Source organism: Mustela nivalis, assembly GCF_964662115.1.
Source record: "Mustela nivalis genome assembly, chromosome: 15".
NCBI classification, from domain to species: domain Eukaryota; kingdom Metazoa; phylum Chordata; class Mammalia; order Carnivora; family Mustelidae; genus Mustela; species Mustela nivalis.
This window is the reverse complement of record NC_139034.1, coordinates 83,397,588-83,410,900: the sequence shown is the minus strand read 5'-3', so window position 1 is coordinate 83,410,900 and position 13,313 is coordinate 83,397,588.

Sequence of the window (13,313 nt, the reverse complement as noted above, 5' to 3'; positions counted from 1 at the left end):
TAAGTTCACATGGTTGACAAAGATTGAAAAAAAGATGAGAAATATTTTTTTGTTTGTTTGCAAACTCCTTTCAGTTAAAAGAAACCCTGCACACATTTAATATATGCAAATTATTTATAAATTGTATAATAACATGTGCTACTATACCAATTATACATGCACTTTAAAAGTCACAAACAGAAATTAGAAAAGGATGAATTTTTAACAATATAAACAGAAATTTTACATTTTTTGCCCTCACCCCTACCATGGTTTTACAGATCCTAATTCTGGAGTGGATAGATACAATTTGTAAAGCATTATAGACCCTGGGTACATAAAATGTTGTGAGTCTGTGCAGCTATAGGAAACCCTATAGGAAAGGCTGCATAAATCAGCGGTGAAATTGCATCATATATGAAAATCAAATAGATTTATAGGAGAGTTAAATACTTTAAAATCAAGACTTTCCTTGAAGATACTACATAGTTTCTGGTTACAAAGCCATGAGAAATCCCTCCTCATAGAAAGATGAACTTCCAGCTTATGTCATGAACCCATCCATTTTTCCTAAAACTCCAAGCAAGTGGCAAGTACCTGGAAAAGGACACATACACGTGTGGGCACACATCCACACACACACACACACACCCCTCTGAGGATTTTAATTAGAATCCAAGTCATCACAGCATAAGAGATATACTAATCCTTTGAGCAAGGTGTTAATTGTTAATCTCATTTTTCCTGTCTAGTAGCCTTGCATAACTCTGTTTATAATAGGCTTCCTGTGGTAAAAGAATGGGCTAGTAAACCTCAATACATGTTTTCCAGTAATCATTTTAGTGGCCAAGGGTCCTTATAATAGTGGCTAATCTCCATAACATCATCATTAGTGGATGAGGGTAACTAAAATTATAGAGACCCTTTGCTCTAATTATAGACTCTGAATTGCAAATCCATTCTTTAATCAACTGTAAATGCATTGTAAAGGGAATTGTAAGTTCTTTCCAGGGAGCAATACGCATTCAAGCTAGCAGACTAGAACCAAGCGATGTAATGTGTTTGGGGAATAATAACTGGATATGCTCCTCATAGAGCAGGCATTACAATATGGCTCCTTGCTGGAGAGATCGTCCTAGTCAGTCATCTGTTTCTAGCTTTCTAGCATCATTACAAATGAGTGGCATTAATATTTTACTTGTCCAGAATCCTCAACAGTAAGCAAGTTAAGTGTGTTCTCAGATGTCGACTTTTTCCGTGACCTGTTTATTTTCTGCTGTTCTTAAGAGCCCAAAGAGAGAAAATGTGTCTTTCAAAATCCAGAAGCTTATGGAATTCATTCAATCCCATATATTTTGTTGGTATAGAAATGAATTTACATAGACTTTTACCTTTAATATACAAAGCCTAAAACAGATCTCTTTCCCTGATCTCACAGATACTTTATTATTTAAAATGGAAAGTGTTGGGGTGCATGGGAGGCTCAGTGGGTGAAGCCTCTGTCTTAGGCACAGGTCATGATCTCAGGGTCCTGGGATCGAGCCCCGCATCAGGCTCTCTTCTCAGTGGGGAGCCTGCTTCCCTCTCTCTCTCTGCCTGCCTCTCTGACTACTTGTGATCTCTCTCTCTCTCTCTCTGTCAAATAAATAAAATCTTGAAAAAAATAGAAAACGAGATAAATTTTTACATTCTTTGGGTCACAGGCAACAACTTGACTTTAATCAAATGCTAGGCAACCTATGGATATTCAAAAAAATCTTATTAAGGGTCTTCAGAGAATTCTAGCTATACACAGGCTGGTCCAGTGACTTCTGTCCTTATTGTCTTATTGATGAGATAGAAAAATGCAGCTCTACACATTTCCTTTTCAGAATGTGAGCAGTGCTATTAAGTCAGCTTTCCTTGGCAGAGAATACGAACACGGAGTGGAGAAGCATCAGCAAAAGATTTAAGAGGCCTATTTGTGGGCTCTCAAATACTTATCTTCAGTATTCTAGATCTTTCCAGATGAAAACAATGTCCTCCTAATCACCTTTTCTGTGTGTGTGTGTGTGTGATGATCTCCAGTTTTACTGAAGGAAACTAATGGGACCTCAAACCCTTTCTCCATGTCAAGGTTGGCCTAGTTGGTCCAGGAGCTCAACATTTTTCCGGAGACCATTATTTTTCTTAGCAAAGTTCCTTGCTCCTTGTCTCACTCCCAACCATTTTTCATCTCTGAGATGAGCACAAAGAACATCATCTAGTCATCCCTTTAATCTCAATCTACACTTGTGTTATTGTTTTGGTTTCTAGGATATTTTGAGGGGAAACATAATTTGTGTGTAATTATATAACATTGCTGGGTAGTTTTAATAAAGTACTCCCTAGGTGTTCTTGAAAAATCCAACTAAGTCTCTTGCATTTTGATCTTTAAATTATTTCTCTTTTATATTGTAACATTTATTGTTTTTAAGCCTTTATGGTGAGATGTTTTAGGTTGTTGATCAAAATAATCGGAAATTCGAAGTCTCCACTTTCCAGGTTAGTTCACACAACAAAGAAGAATGGCACTCAATAGTAATAAAATCTTGTGTTTAGCTTTTAGTGTTAAAGTAAAATAATATCCTGCTAGCTTCCTGGAAAACTGGGGGGATTCATTTATTACCATGATGTTCTTCTCTTTGCTTTAATATTACTATGCTTTCTACAACAATTTTCCTATATTTGAATTATTACCGAAAGCTACAAAGGTTAACATTAAATATATTAACTTTTTAATGTTATTCAGCTTTTTCAGCCATTAGTCTTCCTTAGACGTCTGCCATTATTTACATAATTATTTCGTCAATCTAGCCACAGCTTTTACCTTCACAGTGTAATACAATGAGTCTCCATATTTCATTCTGCTCAAGAAAGGCAAGGAGCTAGATGAATGGTATGAGTGGTGTCCATTCATAAGGCTGACCTGAAACAGATCTGTGGCATGGTGGGAATTGACTTCAAATCTACACGAAAGAATGTGAAGTTAGGGGCAGAGTTTCAAGTTGCCAGGGAGTGAACATATGTCTGTTGTCGGTGCGTTTTGGAAAACCTGTATCTTGGTAGCCGTGAGACTTTAGTTTTTTTAAGTGAATACAGTCCTCTTAAAATAAACAACTGATCCCACCATACACTAGGACCCTGTTTTTTAACGCGAATAACTTGTGGAGAAATCTCGCTTTTACCTTCAGGTTTTCTTTGCTAGCCTGGATCTCCATGTGTGGCGCTCGTTCACTCTTGCTCTGTAAATATACCTGGTTGTATTGAGGCTTAGCGAGCCGGTTAATATCCAGTTGGTGCCTTCTTGACATCATGAAATCACTTTCAGTGTTTTTGGTCATTATCCGCCAAGATTTATGGGCTCATTGTGTGCTGCCAAAGGGCCACTGTGACAATGCCCTGAGTTATCTCACCTCCCAAAGTAACAGTCTTGAAAAGGCAGATTTAGAGGGGATTTTTAAAGCTTAGTTTCACGCTTTCATTTCTCATGGAAGCGTCACAATAACAAAGGAATCTATTTAAGCTTCAGACCCCGCTGCCGATAGAAGCTACCAGAACATGATGGAGTGTCTCATTCCTGCCTGATTCCTAGTCTAACATTCCCAACGGCAGATGCCCAAGATGACGTCTGACCGAAGTAGGGACAAACACGCCCGGATTTCAGGTTTTTCTTTTCGGAGGGTTTTGGATGTTTCATTTTTGTGTTTAACTCCCCTTCAGCATAAGAATAGAATTATGCAGAACAGTGTAATCAGTCAGCAAACACTGGGACTTCGCTCAGCCAGGATTCCAGTCATTGTGACGGCTGCCACCACTCACATCTGCTGGTCTTTCTTCCCTGAAAGAGTTTGTTCTGAATATCTGTAGCGTGAGGAAGACGTTTCTGTAACTCATTTTTATGTTGGTAACATTTATACCTACCAGACTAAGGAGATCCACTTTCCCTTTTTTTAGTCTGTGAAGTAGAAGTAGAAGTCTACTGTGAAGTAGACTATTCATTTAAAAATATTTTTTTTCATGATTAAGAAATCGGTCTCTTGTATGAAACGGAGGAAGAGTGTACGTTGATGATCTGATTGCATTGCTTGTCATTACTCTCCCATTACGGCTCTATTATTTACATTAAAGCCAGAGAATAATATTTACTTTAAAGTGAGAAGCGGGCGGATTTATTGCAATGATCCTTCCTAACACATGGCTGAATTCCACATCCCTTCATCTCCTATCCATTTGGCCTCGACAGCCTTTGTTTTACAACTTTTCCTTCAAGACACTGTCCCTGGCCCCTACTTCCCCGAAGACTTACCCTCCTCAAACTTATTCCTTCATTTACTTTCTTTGAACTCATTCCAGCAGCTCCTCATGTCTCATGAACTAATTAGAAAAATCAAAAATTCCTTGGTAAGCACAGAACAAAGAATAACATGTCCAAAAGAGAGGTTCTCTATAGTACAAATATTGCCCTACTTTAAAAACAACACTTCAAATGCTGTCTCAAGTACGTGTGTCTGTGGGATCTTCTGGAGTCCACATAATAATGGTGTGTTGGTCATTTTCCACTTGTCTTCCACCGACTCCCTTCACTGCAGTCTCTCCCCTGCCTGCTCTCTTTCCGCCAGGCTGTCTTGCTCTTGGCTTTCCAGCTTGGTCTTCAGGAGGTGCTAGGAGGAGATTCAGGGTGGATAGGGAGATGGGGCTCAGATACCACCCTCTGGAAGTTGCTGTCTCCCCTCCCAACAAGGGCTCCCCAAGCCTCCTCAACTCCATAATCCCAAGGCTCAGTGGACTCCACTCACTATTTCTCTCGTTCATCATTTCAGCTCCAGGGTTGGTAACAACTTCCTGCTGCCGTGGTTGGTAACAACTTTCCATTGGCGCGAGTGCCTCACCATCCTTTAGATCTGCCCACACCTTTGTGAGTAGTTCCCTTACTAACATCTTCATTGGATCCATCCTAAGTGGATTCTGTTTCCCGCTTACACCTTGACCAACAAAGCTGGGTATATTTCATCAGCCGTCAATTCTGTTGAGGACATTAATGTACAATGAAGTGAGTGATTTATCTTAAGTCACACATGGGGTCCAGGATAGAGCAAGGCTAGGAGCCAAGTCTCCTCGTGGGTAGTATGTGCTCACCACACTGTTTGTAATGCCTAAAGATTATCTCAGTCAAATGGGTAGCGACATTATCCCATCTTGTTCACTGAGGTATCTCAAGATCCCAGAACAGGGGAAAACCCCATGCCGTTGGCTCACCCAGTATTCACTCGACACCCTCTGGCTTGCCTCCATGTACCGTCAGTGTGAGAGAGTTAAAGACATATACCTGGCTATGTTTCTACACGCAGATGCACCTAATGAGTTTGGGTTTAGACGTGAAGGTTGGAAAGCAGTGGACATGCATGGGGCACGGGATGTGTGTTTTCAAGCTTGTGTTGGAGTCTCTGTTTTCTCTGCAGCACCATTCCCAGCGGCATGGTGCCGGGCAGCAGCTCACAGAAGCAATGGCCTTTCTGCAGGAACACTCTCCAGGGAACCCCTGAGCACTATTTCCCACTCAATTTCTGTGACTATACCGAAGTGCAACTTCCTGATCCCCCCACCAGAGTTGTTTTGAGGCATCTAACACTCTTTAATAAATCCCATTATGCCTCAGTGAGGAAGAAACTAGACATTCTGTAGTCCGCAGCTAACAACATTGTTCAATGACTTCTGGACAAAATGATAGTTATACTTTACCCTAGCCCTTGAAAGCCTCCTGATCTGTACTGAAAACCCGTTTCTCTATTAACCATGTCTTATTTTTCTTCCTTATTGCAGCAAGAGATCTTGCAATTCATTCCTGAAGGAGACATTTTGTGTATTATCAAGTTCAAGGTCTGTCTTCTCTCTGTCAACCATAACTCACCATCACAGACTCCTTCATTCCCCTTCTCGTGCAATAAAACAGGAACGAAGGAGAAGATCTCGGGAGTGTATTTCCTCTTTGGCTCTAAGCAGAGCTGGCTCTCAGGTAGTAATGTTAGATACAGAAGCTAGAAGTTTGAAATTCCATCCCACTCCCTTTCTATTGTGGAGAATAACATCCATCCAAGAAGGTTTCGTAGACTTTATTCCTTCCTCTCTATGCCTATGCTATGTCTATTTTTTTTTTATAACTTGAGATAATAAAGCCCAAGCAGAGAATAAAATAAACATAATAAATAAAAAATAATATATAAAATCAAAAAAATAAATAAAATAAAATAATTTTATTTTAAAATAAAAATAAATAAAAAAACATAATAAATAAAATAAATAATACATAAAATATTTTTTTTTAATTTTAAAATAAAATAAATATAATACTTTGGAATTTACATATATTAAAATGTATCCTGTTTTTTCCAAGGGACCTAGGAAAGAGAGAAAGACTTTAACAAGTTCCACCACATAGCTAGAGAGCCTGGAAGTATTATGAGGTTTAAAAACTAACATTGTTTATTGACAATCCCCAATGTGGAAATTCGTGTCTTAAAGATGTCCTTGGGAATCGTTAGGAGCTGGGGCTTATGATTTCATTATGTCCTGCACTTCCTCTGCTGTCTTCAGCCACTAGCCCCATAAGTATACATGTTTTAAAGTTTTTGATTCCTTAATGATTTTAGAAGTACATCTTCGATAAAGGAAATTCTTGAAGTCTTTAATACTGAAGGGCCTACCTAGAACAACATAGGCTTTTCGCATTTTTTCATTCATACATTCATTTATTTTGCCAACACTTAATCTGTGACATCTTCAGGGTACCAGGCACTGGCTAAGAGCTGGTGATGTGAACCAGGACAGGATGTGGCTGGGAAGAAGGTGCCAGTGCTGCCGGATGAGCAACTTCTTCAACTGTAGATCGTCTCCTGGTTAAACAGGGACAAAAGGGAAGAAGGAGCATGGTTTGAGGAAAAAGAATTCTGTACATCAGATCCTTCCCTCTGTTGTTCTCAAAGCAGAGAGTTCTGCATCTCACATGAAGATTGTGTCATCAAAGGGCTTTGATTTAAAGCACTAAGGCGCTCAAAGGCCAATTATCCATTAGTATACATTTTAGAAACACCCCAAACTATACATCCTTTGAAAATGAGGACCAGATTTTTTTTTTTTTTTTAACGATTACATTTAAAAGAGAAATCTCATGAAAGATGTTTTGTATTCTAGGATGAAACAATTGTCTTCTTTGTAAACGCGTGAATGTGTGTGGCTTTAGTCTTCATTTGTGAGTGTAGATAATGTGACTGTCTCCAAAATGGTAATGTGTTTTATACATTGGTTTTGTGCATTTTAGTCAATTAGAGCTTTGGAAAAATGTACAGAATGCTCCACATTTGCTGTATATCATCAGCATTCGTGTTATGCAAGCACCTTGAATTGCAAAATAATTAAAATTCATTCTGCCAAAGTATTGAAATTAATGAATGAATGTTAATATAAGAAAAACTTTTTTTTTTAAGATTTCATTTATTTATTGTGACAGAGAGAGAGAGAGAGATCACAAGAAGGCAGAGAAGCAGACAGAGAGGGAGGGGAAGCAGACTCGCTGCCGAGCAGAGAGCCTGACACGGGATGGGGGGGGGGGTCTGAATCCCAGGACCCTGAGATCATGACCTGAGCCAAAGGCAGAGGCTCAACCCACTGAGTCACCCAGGCTCCCCTGAGCAATACATTTTTGACAGTGACATAAAAGATTGTATTTACTGACTTATTATGAGTCAAGATTATCCTATCCAGTGCTAGTCACTGACACTATGCTAAAAGCACTTGGACGGTGTATAATAAACTTAGAAGCTCAGCATATCTCCTTTTGATGGCAATCTTGAATTCAAGTTGTATTTTTCCTTCAGTTTTCTTTTGCCTTAACCTTGTTTCCAAGCGTGCATATAAATATAAAGTGTCCTTAGGATTTTAGATGTGCATTTAGATCAGATACACAGGATGATAAACAAAGTGAAATTCTACTACCCAGCTGAGGATACGGTGCTGGGACCAGTCCCAACAACACTTGCTTTTTGGTTCTTTGGAAGTTACTTCCTCAGTGAAATGTGCCTGTATTCACATCTTCAATATTCAGTATTGCAAGAAGATATTCATCTCAATCTTAGTCCTGACGGTATAGTAAATGCACTTATCTACCTTGTACTATAAACATGCCTTTTCAAATTTAAACAGCAGGTCATCTGCCTCACCACTAGGAGATTTTTGAAGAAGCAGGAGTGGTTTGGCCAAGAATATGAGTTGGGAAGATCAGCATATAAATCCTTCCGCTCAGCAGACCCTTCTCCCATCTGGCACCAGTGATGATGTGAGCAGACATTGCACAGAGAGGCAGAATATCAAGGAAAAAAGTGAGAACTGGCTTCACCTACCATCAAAGTTTCATTGACGTGAGGAGGGTCAAATGCTATCTTTCCTGATGTCATTTGGTTATTCTTCAAACTCATTGGAAGATACTGAGGCTTGCACTTTTTTACTTTCAACAAGTTCAGATTTCACTGAAACTCATCGCTTGGAAGATTTATTTTAATACGTTAGTAAAATGTGTATATCTATATCTATATCTATATCTATATCTATATCTATATCTCTATATATATTTTACTACACGGGGCTCCATCCCAAGACCCTGAGACCATGACCTGAGTCAGAACCAAGACTCAGACACTCAACCCACTGAGCCACATAGACACCCCTATATTCAATGCTTTTAAGTGCACAAAAATTAAAATTTTATGTGACACTTTGTTTCAAGCAAAAGAATCATTAGTTCGTTGCATTTCCAAACATACATCAAATATATACCATAGACTTTTCAAAAGCCTATCCTCTTGACAAATTTTGTTTTGTTTTGTTTTGTTTCATTTTGTTTTGTTTTTAAAAGAAAACATTATTAAAAACTTACCAGTCCTAAGGGCGCCTGAGTGGCTCAGTGGGTTAAAGCCTCTGCCTTTGGCTCGGGTCATGATCCCAGGGTCCTGGGATCGAGCCCCGCATTGGGCTCAATGCTCAGCGGGGAGCTTTCTTCCTCCTCTCTTTCTCTGCCTGTCTCTCTGCCTACTTGTGATCTGTCAAATAAATAAATAAAATCTTTAAAAAAAATAAAAAGTTACCAGTCCTTCTAAGGAGTAGATGGAGCAAATGGCTTCCATCCAAAGTAAGAAAAGTGTCAGTTTTGTGATCTGCTTCACTGTGTTCTGACTGTTCACCTGTGTTTGCATTTCTAGTATCACTTTTGATCTGGAGACCGCAGGGATGTTTTTGGAATTTGGGGGGGAAGTTGTTATTAAGGCACTGTGTAATTTGTAAGGGTTGATTTATTAATACTACGTCTTAAGATCACTGAAATGGTGATTAGCCAACATGGATAGAGCAAGGTTAATGAGTCAACCTACACTTTAGATAAAAGCTTTTTTTTTTTTTTTTCTTTTATAGATTAAATACATGAATAGATGTTCTGGTATTTTTGTTCCTGGACTCCTATGGATCCAGAGCCTATACTCTGGGAAATGGGTACCCCACACTGGGGACCTGGGAGACTACAATTTAACAGGGGATAGAGTGGGAGTGAGGGTCTCCAGGGTCAAATGCCATACTTGGAAATTTGCTTCAAGCCACATACGCTGTGGCCCCAGCTTTTTTCAGAGACTTGAACATCTCAGCCATGGGCTGGCCAGATTGTTGGAACTACAAGCCTGAGTCAGAGCTTCACAGGGTTCTGTGACATTTTTGAAATGGATTCTCATATTTTCAAATATTCATGTCAAATGAAAGAAAGAAGATATTGTGTCGCCTATTGCCATGGCTATTAGAAATCAAAATTGCCTTGAAAGAATTGAAACCAAGTGGGCCTGGTCATCTTAAAACTCTGTAAGTTTTCTTTAATGCCTCAGAATGCCAGTTTTGAGCTTTTGCGATTTTTCAGTACACCATAAAATAAAATCTAAATTCCTTTTCAGGTTGTTCAATTGGATAACTCATTTTGGATTATCGGTGAGTGGTTCCTTCCACATTTTTTCTGTTAATGCAAACAATTCATATAAATTTTGATGTATCAGATTAATTTCAAAGTGAGGAAGCAATGCTCCCTTCATATATTAATTAGGGGTTTATATATATATTTTTTCAATCAGAGAACAGAATTCACATATCATTCTATGTGGGGGGAACAGTTGTTTGATTAAAAAAGAAGACTAATCATTTGATTGTAGCTCAGGTTTAATGCTAAGTCTCAGCTGTGCTAATACAACTGACATTGACAAGCAGCTGGAATGATAATTGGGCTAAAAGTATTTCTCCTAACCCCCTTACTAATGACGGGTTGGCAAGACATGGTAACATTATCACGGTTAACTTTTTCACAAATGATAATATACTAGGGCAATCAACTGGTATTAACCATCAAAGCTTCCTGGCTTTACAATGTAAACTCCTTTGTCTGTATTGGAAATATTTCTTCCATATGAATAAAATACAGTTTAATAAAATTAAGGTGATTTTTAAAATGCCAGTGTCCAGAGCCCTGAAAATTTGACATTCCAGACTCAGTACAGAGAGGCAATATTTTTGTCCTGAAACTACATGGAGATTCTCTTAAGTACATTGTTTTCTAGCTTAAACTCTCAGGGTTTAATAGCCCTAAAACAGACCCATTGACCCTCCAGGTTTTAGAAACTTCTCCTTTTTGAACTTCTTTTCACACACACACACACACACAAACACACACACACACACACACACACACACACACAGAACACTTGATTAGGGCCTGGAGGAGTAGTAAGCATGAAAAGACAAGAAGACGAAGTAAGTTCTCAGTTTCCTGCCTCCTGTATGTTTCTCCTCTATCCTTTCTCGTGTTTCTTGCCCTCCCTGCCCCTGCAGCCCCCTTCTCTCTCTGAGGGCGCATACTGCTTCACAATGCAGCTGGTCGTTGCCATACCTCTTCCTGGCTTGTAAGCTAGTGCCACCGAGGCAGGGGCTAGAGCAGCCTGCTGGTCCTGGGGTGGCTTTGGAGATGGGAGTCGCATTTGAAGGCTGTGGGGCAGAGGCAGAAAAAGGAGCACAGAGAGAGCCCAGGGACAGGAGGGTTCCCAGCACCCTGCCAGCCACAGAGTCTTCATTTCTAAACAGGGGGTACCTCCCAGGTTTGTTACAAGCATTAAATAAAATAGCTTCTAGAAGAGTTCTGTTGCTTGTATCTACTGGGGAAATATAAGACGCTTCAGGGGCCTGGCAGGCAGAGTACATAGGGAAATGGTATCCGTGGGCATGCCTTTCCTCCTTTGGGGAGCTGAGGGATACTAACTAGCATGGAAAGAAGAAGGAAAATAAAAGTTTGGTAAATTTAAACACTTCATTGAGCATTTCTAAACATGGTTCAGCAAAGCGTGCAAACACTATTTTCGACGGTTAATGAAACACTGTACTCCACTGTGGCCAGACCTGGAGGATCGTTGTGGGAGGATTTTCATCAATTCTTGCTGCCACATTTAAGAGGAGCATTAACCTGCTAGCACGTGCTCATAGGTTATCCTTGAGTTGTTCTGGATTTAGGGGGAGAAAAAGATGAAGATTCTCAAAAACAACCTCACCCAAAACACAAGGTGAGGGATGTGAGGTTTCCTGCAAAAGACAGCTGTCATAGAGTGCGTGTGTTTAAGGATGGCATGGCAAAAAGTGTTCTTAACCTGTCTAAATTATTGCAAAAACCTCAAAAGAAGAAGACTGTTTTGTGACATAGGAAAATCACACAAAATTGGAATTTGTCCATTCACAAAATGTACTGAAATATGAACAGCCATGCCCATTCGTTTCTGCATGTCTGTGGCTGCTTTTGTGCCACAGCAGGAGAGCTGGGTACAGGTGATACAGATCAAGTATCCCCCAAAGCTGAAAATGGTTATTCTCCGGCCCTCTGCAGAGAAAGTCTGCGGTCTTGTTTGGGAGCTCGAGGATGTTTGATGCCCAAGCACCGGGAGGAGAGAACACTTTGGTCCCCAGGACTCATCTCTGGTGAGTGACCTGCTCATAAGAACGAGCACTGGGATAATAGAGCTGCCTCTTGGGGTGTCGGCAGGCCTCACTCTTAGGGCTCATAGACCCTCAGCACGACAGAGAATCTCGAAAATCAGAAAGTTGTGACATTGCAAAGAATACAACATTTTTGTGCCTTCATGTTATTTCAGGAGACTTTATGGTTAGCAACCTCTCCTCTCCTCTCCTAGACACCTGGAGCTTTTCAGTCGGCTTTCTTAGAAATGGCGTTTCCTTTGTGCAAAGTGTCCCTCTGCTTGTCTCCTGTTATCCACCTTCCTGTGGTAGAGAGGCCCAGGGATGGGTGCCAGGTCAGTTCTGTGTGGTTCACACCCACACTCTTTCTACACAAATAATTTCAGCCCTCCACCCTCCACCTTCTCATCTGTACAATGGGAAGACGTGGAGGGGCATTCGTGCAAGTGGTAGGCATCCAGAAGGACAGAAGAACAAGTCCACAGGGAGGAAGGTGCTTCTACGCACACTGTGTTCTCATCACTCTGTCCTCCCTCAGTAGCTGTGGTCATTCTACCTGTGTGCAGAACTCTCCCTTCCCCTAGACAGAGAATTCTTTGAAGACGGGGTATTTATCTGATGCTTCTCTCCCTCTTTAGAACACAGCACACTGCCTCCTGCAAATGAGCATTGAGTGCATGTTTGTTGGTTAGTTTGTTTGTTTTTATTGAATACATGGGTTTGTTTAATTAATATATGTTCGTGGAGTGCCATACATTTTCCTTGGAGAATGCAAAAGTCACATAGCTTATCTGATATACAATAAAACTGCTGAATCCATAATCCAAAAGCCTAAAACATGATTTTGAGATAGTGAAAAATATTGACATAATTTATTATGCAACTGAAAAATTAAAATATATCCTACATGGCTGTGAAAATGAATACAATTGACATTTGTGGGCTTGAAAATTGGTCATTCCATCCTAGAACTGTCTGATAAGATCATAAGATGAACCACAAATACAAGCCACATATGTGATTGAATTATTTGTAGCAGCCACATTTACAAGACAGAAACTGGTGAAGTTAACTTCAAGAATACATTTTGTATAACCCGATACATCCCAAATAGAATTTTCATAGGCAATCAATAGACAACTATTAATTATATCTTCTAAGTTCGTTGTTTATTCTGACTCGGCGAAATCAAACGCGTATTTTCTGAGTGTGGTCCATCTCTGTCTGGGCTGGCCCCATTTCTAATGCTGCTGGCTACTGGGGACCACATAACTCTCCAG